Source organism: Pelodiscus sinensis, chromosome 16 (genome assembly GCF_049634645.1).
Source record: "Pelodiscus sinensis isolate JC-2024 chromosome 16, ASM4963464v1, whole genome shotgun sequence".
NCBI lineage: Eukaryota > Metazoa > Chordata > Testudines > Trionychidae > Pelodiscus > Pelodiscus sinensis.
The window spans coordinates 19301223-19315524 of record NC_134726.1 but is presented as its reverse complement, the minus strand read 5'-3'; the positions used below and the strand labels follow the sequence as shown (position 1 = coordinate 19315524).

Below are 14302 nucleotides of genomic sequence, written 5' to 3'. Positions count from 1 at the left end.
CACCCCACGCACCACATTTCAGGAGAGATGTGGAGAAACTGGAGAAGGTCCAGAGAAGAGCAACAAAAATGATTAAAGGTCTAGAGAACATGAGCTACGAGGGAAAACTGAAAGAACTGGGCTTGTTTAGTTTGGAAAAGAGAAGACTGAGAGGTGACTTGATAGCGGTTTTCAAGTATCAAAAAAGGTGTTATAAGGAGGAGGGAGAAAAATTGTTCTCTTTGGCCTCTGAGGATAGGACAAAAAGCAATGGGGGGTGGGGGGGAGGAGGTCTAGGTTGGACATTAGGAAAAACTTCCTGCCTGTCAGGGTGGTTAAACTCTGGAATAAATTGCCTAGGGGGGTTGTGAAATCTCCATCTCTGGAGATATTTAAGAGAAGGTCAGACAGATTCCTGTCAGGGATGATCTATGCAGTGCTTGGTCCTGCAGTGAGGGCAGGGGACTGGACTTGACCTCTTGAGATGCCTTCCAGTTCTAATGGTCTATGATTCTATGTTGCTCTGTCAAGTTAACAGACTGCCAGGTATCCACAAGTGATTCTGACAATAGTCTTCGTGCTTTCACTTTTATTTCAGAGGTCACAAGACTACCATATAGTACCCAGTCCTGCTTCCCTTGAGCTCAGTGGCAAATCTCCCATTGACTTTCCTGAGAGTGCAGTCAGACTACTTCTGCACCATATGGTCATATGACCAGTATTGTAATTCACATATAGAGGCATTGTACGATGAAAGTAAGTTAGAGTTTGTTGAAATACGACTAACAAATAGGTTACATTTTCAAACAGCTTTCAGTAACATTTCAACAGAGTCCACCACATGAAAAAAATAGTAATCACCCATTTGCCAGTGTCACCCCCATTAGAAATACACAGAACAATATGATCTGTTTTGTGGTTTTGCAGTAGATAATACTGGTGCACAAACACAATCACAAAGGCAGGACTAATCATTTTTAAGGCACATGCTCACCAGGAATGGCTGTAACATTAAGAATGTACCATTTGGATAAAACTGCTTCCTGTTGATTATTCTGTATAACGAGCTAGAAGACTGGTGTGAGTTCAAGCTGAGAAGTCCAGTATAGAGGAGGCAGGTTTAATATCTAACTCTCAAAAGCAGAGTGCAGTAGAATGGTTTCTTCGATTCTCCATATAAGAAAAAACACTGTAAGGAGCAATTCTTATGCTGCAGAGCATGCTGCTATTTGCACTGACTTTCCTAGCAGACACTTATTGCAAACATAACAGCAAAGTCTTCATATTTCTTTTGGTAGTCCAGAGAATTAAACCATGCATTAATAATTTGTGTTGCCTGTGTATGCCATTCGGTTGCAAAATGGTATTCCAGTCACAGCACATTGCATCATCTGATTTGCATTTTCTCTTGGTTTAATTATGCTTTTTAGTCAGAATGCTTATTAATTTATGGACCAAGCTGAAAACTAAATTGGACAAATTCCTTTGGTTAATAGTTTGAAAACAAACAAACAAACAAACAAATCACGTTTTAATACATAGTAAGGCTGCACATTCGGTCTTTGTGTAATTCTGTTCTCCATTAAGTTCATTTGCAAACAATTCTGCATTGACTTCTTATCCAGTCACCATTTTCTTTGCAAGGAAATACTTGATGAATGAAAACCAATTAAAAAAAGACAGGAGAAGGGGGAAAAAAGAAAACCGACAAATGCTATTTTTTTTCTATAAAAATACTTGAATGAAGCATGAAATTTACTATTGGGCCCAATTAGTCAGTTACTTCTGCATTCCAGAATATTAGCCTTCCACTGAAAACAGAGCCTCATTGGATACGTGGGCTGATGAGTCACAACTCAACCGACAGATGGCATGGATGCTTGATACAGCTCCAGTGTGATATGCGTAGAAATTCTGCACTGGTAGCACAGAAATGCTTTAACTAGAAGTGACAGGGTAAAAAGAAAAGTAAAGCAATCTTAATGAATTTACAGCTACAAAATGTACCCTTTCAAATACTTTTAATATGATGCAATGCTTTGTCATTAGCAGTTGACCACGATAGCAAAGGAATTGTCAGCTTTCAAAGAAAAGACCAGAGTGCTGCTATTTTTGTCAGACTTTGTTTCGCTAAGTAAAACACAACTCTTTTCATTTTCAAAGAGCTCCTCAAACACAAATTCATCTTCAGTACACCTTGGGAGCTGGTGGTGCTTCTAGGCTGACCCACACAGCCTGCCTCTCCCCCCAGCTACATGAAGTCCAAACTTACCTCTTGCTAGGCTTTGGCATGAATGGTAACAATACCCATGTAACATAAGCCTGAACTTCCATCCTAAACTGAGCTATTTTTAGGTTCCCCTGAAAAGGCCTCCTCCACTCCCACCTCCCCTTCCCTCTGCCCAAATTGCCAGACTGGGCAGAGTAAATCAGCAGGAATCAGGCAGCATCTCTCGAAAGGGTTCCAATATCTTCAAGCAGAAAGGATCATCCCCCTCTCACCCATCATATCCTTCCTATAGTATCTTCTACCAGACAGTAATGCACAGGGGTGAGCCCTCCCCAGAGTTCCCCCAGGTGCAGGACTCAACACAATGAATCCATGTTCCTACCAGACAGCCACTCCTCTCACTGATTTGTTTTTTAACACTGTTGCAGTCCCAAGTATGACCCATGACACCATTTCAGTACTACCAACCTCAGCCATCCCCCAAACAGGGATTCATTCCCCCCAAATAATGAGACTAGATTTAAAATCATGAGATCTAAGGAAACCACCTCAAATATGGATCCTTGTATTTACCTTCTGGGTCCTGAGCCTGATGGCAGGTCATATTTCCAGGCTTTTCTTCACCATCAGGAGGGGTAGGACATGACTTTTTATTTAAATGAAAACTAAAATTCTCTTAGGTCGCTTGTCTTCAGTAGCTGGGTCTTCAAAGAAAAACACCAAATACCATGAGACTCACAATCACATCACATGAGTTGACAGTACTGCCTCCTGGAGTAAAGAGGCAGGGAAATATCTTCACAGTGTTGCCCCAGACAACCAGGTACTCTGCTAATAAAAACTATCCTACCTACTACCTGAATTGTGGTTGAGATTATAGCCGACTGACTAGGAAGGGAAGAGCTGGGCAACATTTTGGGTATGTCTAGACTACATGCTTCTGCCGGCAGAGGCATATAGTCTAGAGACATACCCTTCTTGAACAAAACTTAGTCAACTATCCAGATAAGGTAGAGTAACATTTCACATACTGGAGCAGGGACTTTAACCATAGTGGCAATTCACAGTATTCATGACAATGAATAGTTATTGGACATGGGCTTGGGAAATTGTGGTGGAGTGACACTATTGCCAGGTAGTTAGGGGACTCATTTAGAAGGTATGAGACCCAAATTCGCCTCTACTTCAATTACTATTTATACAGAGGAGAACAACTTTATCAGGAGAGTCTGAGAAAACTCCATACCCAAATATATTGCCCACTGAGTAAGACACAATGTAGAGACCGGAGTTCAAATCCTTTTCTCCTCCACACCAGGCAGAGAGGAATTAAACCTAAAAGTCTCCCATCCCAAGAAAGGGCACTAATCACTGGGCTACATCTTATAATGGTGCTGATTGGACAGGACAAGGAGTAATGGGCTTAAAGTGCAGCACGGGAGGTTTAGATTGGACATTAGGAAAAAATTCCTAACTGTGAGGGTGGTCAAATATTGGAATAAATTGCCAAGGGAGGTGGTGGAATCTCCCTCTCTGGAGATATTTAAGAACAGGTTAGATAGACATCTGTCAGGGATGGTGTAGATGGAGCTTGGTCCTGCCTTGAGGGCGGGGGGATGGACTCGATGACCTCTTGAGGTCCCTTCCAGTCCTATTATTCTATGATTCTATGATTCTATGATCTCAGCTCCTCCTCTGGCCATTTTGTGAAACTAATCTTTCACTTCCTGATGATAAACTAAAAAATTTGACTTGGGTCAAAATGAAGTGTTCTATTTCAACTTGACTTGAATTTCTGTGTGTGGACTCTTCGAGTGGCCATTTAAAAAAAAAATTCTTTGTTGTTTGACCTGAATCAAAAAAGTTTTGTTGATTTTTCAGAACTTCCAGCAAACCAAAATGCCCATTATTTGCTTCGCTCTACTGTAGAGGCAGTTGCTAAGCTTGTGTTTCAGAATACTAACAAACCGCTAAGCTCTCTCATATGGAGCCTTTATCTTAGGTCTCTCTTGTTGTTTTCAGGACTTGGACAAAAATTTTAAAACTTTGAAGTAATTACAAAATTCAGAGTTTAAAATCAGGAAAAGAGTAATTAATTTTTGATGTAATTTTCTATTTTTCATCCAGTTATAGAACTGGTTCAATTTTTTTTCATTTTTTAAAATTTAAATGTTGAAATTACAAATTCAGAAAAAATACTGGGGAGGGAAACAGTATTCCTCCCCTTATAAATCCCGCCACCCTTTTTACTGGCTAATTCTTTTAAAAAACTCTGAAATAAAAAACAACTTAAACCCAAACACATGTAGATTTAGGTTTAATTCCCCTCTGCCTAGAGTGCAGGAGAAGGGGATTTGAATTTGGGTCTTCTACATCTCCAACACCCCCCACCCTCATCTCACATACTCTCCCCTGTCAGTTAAAGAACATTTTATAGAATAGCAATCACTGCTTCTCTTCCCACTCGCTAATTTACTTTTTTTTTTTTTGCCCTCATGCGGCTTTTGCTATCTCCCCTGCTGTCATTGTCTCTTTGTGAAACATTCTGGAAACCTGCCAACTTTAGGCTCAAAACATATCTTGAATGTTAATTCAACTCTAATTTTAAGTCATCTCTCTTTTTTTAAAAACAAAGTCACCAAGAGAATGAAGCAATTTAGTGTTAATACAGACCAAAACTAAGCTACAATTCAGGCTTGGTCTTGTCCTCTGATTGCACATTACATCATATACAAAGTAGCTTATGAATTCACCTGGTGGAAATGGTGCTTTTAAAAGATGTGGCTGGGGAAATGGAGGGCAGAAACCTCATGGCATAATAGTTGTCTTGATAATGCTCTTTGGAGAGATGCTGCCAAATACCATATAAAGCTGGGAGTCAGATAGGTGATCTGGTCAAACTGTGGTTTGGACTGCTGGTCAATTAAATGCTATACAGCAATCAGGCTTGCCACCATTTGCATACAAAATAGCAGTGCTGCAGTCTGCAGCATGTTACATGCACACCTCCCTTGCGAAGGTAACATGCTATTTCAACCAGTATTGGCCCATGAAGTCTAGTTGCCCCTCACCACACAGTGAATGTTTTTTTCATGATAAACTTGTCTGCTATTCAGCATCTCTGATGGGAGTCACAACCCCTGCCCCCCCCCCCCCGCCCCCGCAGCAGCATCATATAATGTAGATATCCATCAAGTAGGAAGTGAACATGCTGTTCTGTCACAACTATTCTGTCAATTATTCTGTCACAGAACACAAACTGTGCTAGTCACCTGGGTTGGACTAAAATTTTGAAAGGCCCATTACAAATCCTACAGTGATTACTATTGTTCCAGCCATCTGGTGAGGGTTGCCATGCATCTGTTTTTTGACTGGAACACTTGGTTGAAAAAGGACCCAGGAGGCTCTGGTCAGCACGACTGACCAGGCCACTAAAAATCTGGTTGGCAGTGCAGTAGGGCTAAGGCAGGCTCCCTGCACAGCTCCACACATCTCCCAGAAGCAGTCAGTATGCTTGACTGCTAGGTGCAGGAATGACCACAGGGGTTCTGTATGCTGCTCCTGCCCTGAGTGTCAGTGCCGCAGCTCTCATTGGCTGGGAACCACAGCCAGTGGGTGCTATGGGGCAGCGCCTGTGGGAGCAAGTAGTTTACATAGCTCATCTAGGATCTGGACATGTTGGCTGCTTCCAGAATCCTCCTAAGGTAAACACTATCTGGCCTGCAAACACCCTCCAAACACACTGCCCAAGCCCTCTGCCCCATGTTGGAATCCCTTTGCACACCAAAAAACCTTCCCTGTGTCTGGACACTTGCCCCAGCCCTGAACTTCTTCCTGCATTCCAAACCACTGCATTCCAAACCTGTAGCTTCCTCCTGCATCCACAACCCTCATCCCTGACCCCATCCAAGAAACCACACCCCTAGCTAGAGCCTTCACCTGCTGCCACATTCCAACCCCCTGACCCAGCCCAGTGAAAGTGAGGGAGAGCGAGCAAGGGTAGGAAGGGGGAAGGAGGAAGTGGGGGGAGGCCTTGGGGAATGGGCAGGGGAAGGGTATTTGGTTTTGTGTGATTAGAAATTTAGCAACTCCACATCTGGTCCTTCCTCACAGGGTGACCCTTTACAGGTTCAATTCGCTTGAACACACAAACTTACAGTACTGCTACTCATTGACTTCAGTGGTGTTTCTTTGTATTTACACTGGTATAAGCATACATGAGATGTGGGAAAAAATCAGGCCATTAATGATGAATGGTTTTGGAATTGCATCAGTTCCATGAAGCATGCTTCTCTGATCCAAGCCCATGTGCATGGTGAACTGAGACTTCCAATGAATACTTGGAAATTTTGGGCTACATTTACTATGGATCAGCAATGACTGAGTTAATTTTATCCCTTCATCCATCTTCTCCCATGTCTTCCTTCACAGCCTGTGCACTTTGTAATGTTGCTTGTGTTTTATTTTTCAATACTATTATGTTGGACTCCCCCCTTCCCCCCCACCCAACACACACACTGCAGAGCTGCCAAGTTGATAAGAATGAGAAATATGAGAAAGTGACTGAGCATAAAAGCGTGTGACAGGTTTTTCCTTTGCTCTCCTCATGCTCAGACACCACAAATTCCTGAGATAAGACTTCAACACATAAAACAAATATATCTAAAGCACCTGCCCCATATAGCATGGTTATTAGGGCTTGATCCAGTGAGGTGCTCAGCTCAAATCCTACTGAGGTGAATGAACTGAGAATGCTCAGCACCTTGAGGGCACAGGTACTTAGCTGGTCTGCTCATAGCATGGTAGCTAGAATGGTTCTGCACTGCCTTGTGCCTTTACACCTTGTAGATTGGGTGGCAAATCACACTGTTCCTTGCGGTATGGGATGGAGTCACAGACAAAGCAGATAAGACATTTCTATTTGTTTGGTGGGCAGAAGCAAATAGGGATGCAAGGGCTTTGGCTTTAGCATACAGGAGTGGCTCTCATCACTTCAAAATACCTGAATCACTAAGCTGTATATGGAAAAGTGTTTGGCTGCACTCTTTAAAACAATAAAAGACTCTCTATATTTCCCTGGAATTTACTTTGATATTTTTCTCCCTACATTTTCTCTGGCCTTCCCCTCTCCTTCCTTCACCATGTCTCTTCAGACCAGTAATTCAGAGAAAATTGTATCTCTGTACAAGTATTGTTAGGTAGGTTGAAAAAGAATGTGAAGAGCAGCTAGTTAAAACCTCAAAAACTAACAGCAAAAAAAAAAAAAGTTAAGTACATCAAAAACAGGAAACCTGCAGTCAGGTTGAATGGTCGAAGAGAAAAAGGAGCACTCAAGGAAGATGCAACCACTACAGAGAAGTTAAATGAATCCTTTGCATTAGTCTTCGCTGCAGAAGATGTGAGGGAAACGCCCACACTGGAGCTATGTTTTTTTAGGTGACAAATCTGAGGAAAAATCCCAGAGCGAGGTGTCATTAGGGGAGATTTTGGAATAAATTGATAAATTAAGCAGTAATAAGTCACTGGGACCAGACAGTAATCATTGTAGAGTTCTGAGGGAACTCAAATGTGACATTACAGAAATAATTGCACTCTAACATATTTAAATCAGCTTCTGTACCAAATGACTGGGGGATAGTTAATGGAACGCCGTGTTTTTTAAACAAGGCTTTAGAGGCAATCCTGGCAATTAAAGGCCAGTAACCCTACCTTCAGTACCAAGCACATTGGTTGCAGAATAATAAAGAATAGAATGATGAGTTATACAGAGGGGCACAATTTGTTGGGGAAAGCGTCAACATTGTTTTTGTGAATGGAAAACATACCTCACTTTCTTTGATCAACACACGCAGGGACAACCCTAGCCCTTCTGCCCATGGTTGCGCCCTTTCCATGCCTACCGGGGCCTAGCCTTCCCAGCTGTGAATGAGAACTGTTGGCCTCTGCCCCCTGCCTCAGGATAGCTCCCTCAGTTTTCCCCACCCCAGAACTCTGGAGCTCCTGGCAGTGTGGCTGCGCTAGCCCTAAAGCTCCAGACAGCATGTCTTCCCACCTCCCACAGCCAACCCGCCAGACCAATGCTGAGCAGGCAGTATAACTGGGGCCCCCTAGCGATGGGTGGGCAGAGTGGCCCCAGCGCTGGGAAGGCAGGCAGTGCGGCACGGCACCAGTCTGCCTGCCCTAGACTCTGGCATGGGAGGCCTAGGAGGGGACCTGGACTCTGGTGGAGCATGGGCAGAGTCATGTGAGGCAATTTGGAAAGGCAATGCCTTCCCCTGCCTTCGATATCCACCTCCCATGATCCAGTGGCTATACTGTACCTCAGAAAGCCTTTGACAAGATCCCTCACCAAAGGCTGTAAAGCAAAATAAGCAGTGATGGGATAAGATGAAGGCCTCTCATAGATAAGTAACTGCTTACAAGGAATCAAAGGTAGAAATAAATTGCCAGTTTTCAGAAAGGAGAAAAGTAAATTGTGGTGTCATCAGGGATCTGTACTGGGACCACAGCACTGTTCAACGTACTCAGAAATGATCTGTAAAAAGAGGTATACATTGAGGTGGCAAAATTTGCAGATGATACTAAGGTAGTGAAGTCCAAAGCAGACTGCAAAGAGTTACTAAGGGAACTCACAAAACTGGGTGACTGGGCAACAAAATGGCAGATGAAATTCAATGTTGATAAATGCAAAATAACGTGCATTGGAAAATAATCACAATTCTACATTCAGAATGATAGTATCTAAATTAGTGGCTACAATTCAAAAAGGTCTTGGAATCATTGGCTACGTCTACACTGGCCCCAAATTCCGGAAAAGTGATGCAAAGCAGGTAAGTCAGAATAGGGAAATCCGCGGGGGATTTAAATATCCTCCCCACGGATTTAAATAAACATGTGCGCCGCATTTTCTCCGGCTTGGGGAAAAGCCGGAAAAAAGCGTCTAGACTGGCGCGATCCTCCAGAATAAAGCCCTTTTCCGGAGGATCTCTTATTCCTACTTTCAAGGGCTTTATTCCAGAGGATCGCGCCAGTCTAGACGCTTTTTTCCAGCTTTGCCCCAAGCCGGAGAAAAAGCGGTGGACATGTTTATTTAAATCCGCGGGGGGGATATTTAAATCCCCCGCGGATTTCCCTATTCTGACTTACCTGCTTTGCATCACTTTTCCGGAATTTGGGGCCAGTGTAGACGTAGCCATTGTGTTTAGTTCTCTGAAAAGATCTGCTGACTGTGAGCGACAGTCAAAAAAAGCAAACAATGTTTGAAACCATTAGAAAAGTGATAGACAATACATATCATAATGTCACTATACCACTCCATAGATACCCAGACCTTCTATACTGCATGCAGTTCTGGTTGCCCCACTTCAAAAAAGATGTATTAGCATTGGAAAAGGTACAGAAAAGGGCAACACCGATGATTAAAAGTGTGGAACAGCTTCCGGAGAAGAGATTAAAAAGTCTGACTTTTTAGTTTGGAAAAGAGATGACTACGGGTGGGGGAAAAGAATGTGGTAGAGGCCTATAGGGATAAAGTGAATAAGGAAATGTTATTTACTCCTTCACATAACACAAAAACCAGGGGCTGCCCAGTGAAATTAATAGAGAGTAGGTTTAAAACAAACAAAAGAAAATACTTCACACAATGCACAATCAACTTGTGGAACTCGTTGCCAGGGGATGTTGAGAAGGCCAAAACTATAACTGGATTAAAAACCCAACTAGGTACATTGCTAGAAGATAGCTCCTTCAATGGCTATTAGCCATAGTGCTCAGGGATGTAACACCATGGTTTGGGTGTCCCTAGGTTCTGAGTGCCAGAAGCTGGAAGATGGGACATATCACTCAATGATTGTCCTGTTCTGGTCCCTCCCTCTGAAGCACCTGGCATTGGCTACTGTTAGAAGGACACTGGATTAAAGGAACCATTATGGCTCCCAATATGGCTGTTCTTACGAAAGCAGATATTCCCATCGACAATATGGTTGCCCCTTTGGCCTGAGCAGCTAGCCAATAGTCAGGGCCGTTCTGGGTTGTTTCTATTAAGAAAAATGGATTATAGACTCAACTATTTCTCTGGTGCAATCCTGTAGATTTACAAAGAGAGTACACGAAGTCCTGTTTGCTTTAACACAGTAGCAACAACAAACAGAGCAATTTCCTTCCTTAATTTCCAAGCCTATCTTTCTAGCCAGCGGGCTTCTGGAAAGAAGCGCTCTCTCAGCTTCTACTCAGAGCAGCTCTACCAAAGGAAACCCCTCAGGCCGTATGGCTCAGCTTCTACTCAGGCTTTGCTAGGCTGACCCATCCCTTTGAGGGTGGCTTAGTTCAGCAAAAGGCTATTTGTCTAAGCAAAAGGGTATTTGATCGTGTTCTCATTTTGCCTGAATGAAAGGTGTCCAGAATATCCGCCAGCTTCAGCAAGGTCTGTGACTGCCCATAGATCAGACATGCTTGTCAGCACCCCGTAATGTCCCCAGTATAATGGCCCGTGGGCCATTCCCAGCCAGAGCAATCCAGCCCAGGAGACCCAGCAGGCTGGGAGGAGGAGAGGATTGTCCTTTACTGTTCCCCAAGCCCTGCCCCTTCCTGCCAGCACCCCGGTCTCTCCCCCTCATGGCACCTCATCCCCCAAGTATGTGGCTTTGGGGAATCATGGGGGGCGGGGAGGCTGTTGTGGCACAGCAGCAGCCGTCGGGCATCCTGCCCCCTGCTCTCACTACAATGGCAGGAATCGTGGGGCAGTGGAGAGCACTTGGCGAGCGCTCTTGCTCTGCTTCCCTCAAGTTCCTGCTGCTGTGGGAAGTGTGTGTGTGGGGGTGAGAGCTGACTGCTGCAGCCACTCCACGTCAGGCCCCCCCATCCAGTGATACTCGAAGCCGCATCCTTGGGGATGGAGTGCTGGGAGAGGGAGAGGGCAGGACAATGGCAGGAAGGGGCAGGGCTTGGGGAATGGTAATGGACGGCTCCCTTTTACGCCCCTCCTGACCCATCCTTGGGGGATGAGGTTGTGCAATTGGCCCAGTTGGGGATGGCCCACAGGCCTGGAGTTTGAGACCCCTGCAGTGTAACACACAGAGGGCATGAAAAAGGTGAGAGAAATGTTCAGAGAAAACATCCACATTCTGAACACAGACATCCATATATGCACGCGCAGTAGGAGATTTGCACACATGCATCTCAGGGCCATTCTGCTACCTGCCCCTTAGTATGCCTTTGTGGTCTGCAAAGGCCACACCAAGGAAACAGTCCCTGCCCTCCCCTCAGGCCTAAGCTGTGAACCATGGGGTCTCCATGCTGCAATCAAGTGCATTGCCTTAGGTACAACATGCTGCCAATGTGCCTTGGAGTCAACAGTACAAAAGGCGGTGAATGTGACTCCAAAGGTGTGATGGCAGCTGTACTACATCAGCTAAAGGGTTTTTTAATGTTTATTATTTGGACTCTGGAAAGATGTTCAACAGGGAAGCTTTTTACATCAGCAAGATGCACTTAAATGTTTGCTACGTACCATGAACTTCTCGCGAACATCAAAAGTAGTAACACTCTTAATGATGACACCTGTACTACTTTTCGCCTACGGCCCAAATAACTTTTGCATTTGCCCACATGCTACTATGAACTATTAGAGAATTTACACACATGGGGTTCGTCTAGACTGCAAGCCTCTTTCGAAGGAGGCTTTTATGAAAGATAATTTTGAAAAAGCCCCTTTTAAAAAGAGCATCTAGCCTACAACCAGTATTTTCGAAAAAGCAAGCCGCTTTTTTGAAAGAGAACACCCAGTTAATCTGGGTGCTCTCTTTTGAAAAAGCACAGTTTGCATTACATAGCGCCTTTTTTGAAAGAGGGCTTTCGAAAAAAGGCATTATTTCTCGTAAAATGAGGTTTTCCGCGGTCGAAAAAACTGCCGGGTTCTTTCAATTTACTTTTGAAAGAATGCGGCAGCAGTCTAGAAGCAGGAGAAGTTTTTTCGAAAAAGGCCACTTTTTTCAAAAAAATCCTGTAGTCTAGACACACTGATGCAGTCCAATTCTGCCTACAGGGTAAACTTGTGGGAATAAATAACAGTGAAGGAGTGACTTTTGCCTAGGAGTATAGAGTGAAAGGGTTTGTGATGCCTACATTAGAATTTAATTCTGATTTCATTATAATGTACACTTACTTCCATTTTGTTTACTATTTGTTTTAGCACAGACTGGACGTAACTTTTTATATGTAAACTGCATGTGCAATAAACACAGATTTGAAGAGAGGAAATCTGTAAAATCAGTTTACACTGTCCTTACAAATATTTCTAAACATATTTGGTCCTTCAGCCTTCTCCTAATTAGCTATTTAATCATCCTAATTGGTTAATCCTTTTCCATCTTGCTGCAATCCAGTGTTCTCCCATTGCAACTTTATCTGACCAGGACAGGAAAGGTGAATACTTAACTACTAATCTTAAAACAATGGTTGAGATTTTTCACTTGTTGCTTAACTAGAAAATGAAAGTAGCACATTACTTCATTAACATAACAATATTTGTTGTATTTCTGTTTGTTCTATAAAGATAATTATTTTGTAGGGGTGGGTGTTTTTATTTTTTGGCTTTCAAACAATTTCCAGTATACTTACCTTGTGTTATAATTGCATTATTTTTCATCTTATTGTAAAGCTTTACAATCATATGGAGTAACTGTGGATAAGAGAATGAAAAGCAAAGAAAGAAACAAGTAACCATGGGGACTGGGTGACTCAGGAGCCTGGTAATGGCATACAGAGCTTTTTGGCTCTACCTCATTTTATCTATAATGTCAGTGACTAAAAGGGGTTGCCCCAATGGCTTTTAGAGGGCCTGCTGGAAATGGTTTGGTGGGCTCAGATTGCTTTCCAGTGTACAAATGGCTACAATGTAACTAACACTGTGCGAGATAGCATCAGAAGAGGCCAACGAGTGGACATAGAATTTTAACTGTTTTATCCCCGCACATGTTTAGACTGTAAGTTCTTTGGTTTCAGAAACTTTCTGCTGTGTGTTTATGCAGTGGCAAGCACAATGGGGCTAGAGCCTCAAGGTCTTTCTGCAATATAAATAATAATAGCAACGTGTCAAAGTAGTTCCTTCCAAAGGGGAATTAGAAAAAAATGGTAGGATGGAATAACTAGCTCTGCTACCCATAACAGTCTTATGTGCTTAAATAGAAGACTTTAGTTTTAAATACTGCCAATCTCCCTTTGATAGTTTTAACAAAATATTATGACCTACATGAACTTTCTATGCAAGAGTTAACAAATCTTATTCTTATACTTATGGCCTTTAAAGACCCACCTGCATTTGGCCAATCTCTTATCAAGATCTGTGTTCTCATTCTGTTCAGAATCCAAAAACGGCAAGCCTATATTCTAAAATATATTTGACCCTGCCACAAGGCCACTCTGTTATTCCACACACACACCCCGCCCAGTGGAAGGATTCCCCATACTTATTTCTGCATGTTCCTAGCCCTCAGGGAGCTGCCCTTTTCAAGAAATGAGCTGACACACATCTTGCTGCTAGTAGGAATTGTGTTATCAAAGGTCCCTGAGCAAATAAATTTTTTTGGATTTTAACCTATCAGGGCTTCTATGGGGTCTCTGGGTAGCCTAACTCTAGGCATCTTGAACAGTCTATTATTTTCCTCTGAAGTACGATAGAGAGCATACAGAGAAGTCTCAATTCCTCCATATCCTAACCAGCATTGGAAACTCCTTTTTTATATATTTCTATTTCCCTTAGTTTATTTGACAACACTATCTTAATATAGGGTGCAGCTGGTGACTCTAGACACTCCTGTATTCACCTCTTATATAGCCCTGCAATTATATTTGTATTAACATAGGCCTTGAGGTATCATCTGAAAATGACCACCACAGTGGTCAATCAGGCCCACCAGTGCGAGGGGTCAAAGAAGGCAGGTGCCCTGGTGCTTGGCAATCCAAAGGTGTCCGGGGCTTCTGGCCGCTGCAGCTGCTACTGCAATGGTGGCAGTCGGAGCTTTAGGCCCTTTAAATCACTACTGGAGTGCATTCCACATGCTCTTCATGGCTTCAGAGGTTGGGGGAGGGGGCCTA

General features: G+C 43.2%; 1 long non-coding RNA gene across 2 annotated transcripts in view; it reads right to left on the bottom strand.

Moving 5' to 3' along the window:
- Nucleotides 1–319: 319 nt before the first annotated feature.
- The window catches only part of LOC112544655 (uncharacterized), a 29760-nt gene continuing 15777 nt past the window's right edge, over nucleotides 320–14302 (bottom strand). For both annotated transcript variants that reach the window (XR_012896050.1, XR_003088000.2), the window contains exons 2-3: nucleotides 2783–2913; nucleotides 320–1921 (exon numbers count right to left, since the gene is read on the bottom strand). This is a non-coding gene — a long non-coding RNA (uncharacterized LOC112544655). The remainder of the gene's footprint in view (nucleotides 1922–2782; nucleotides 2914–14302) is intronic.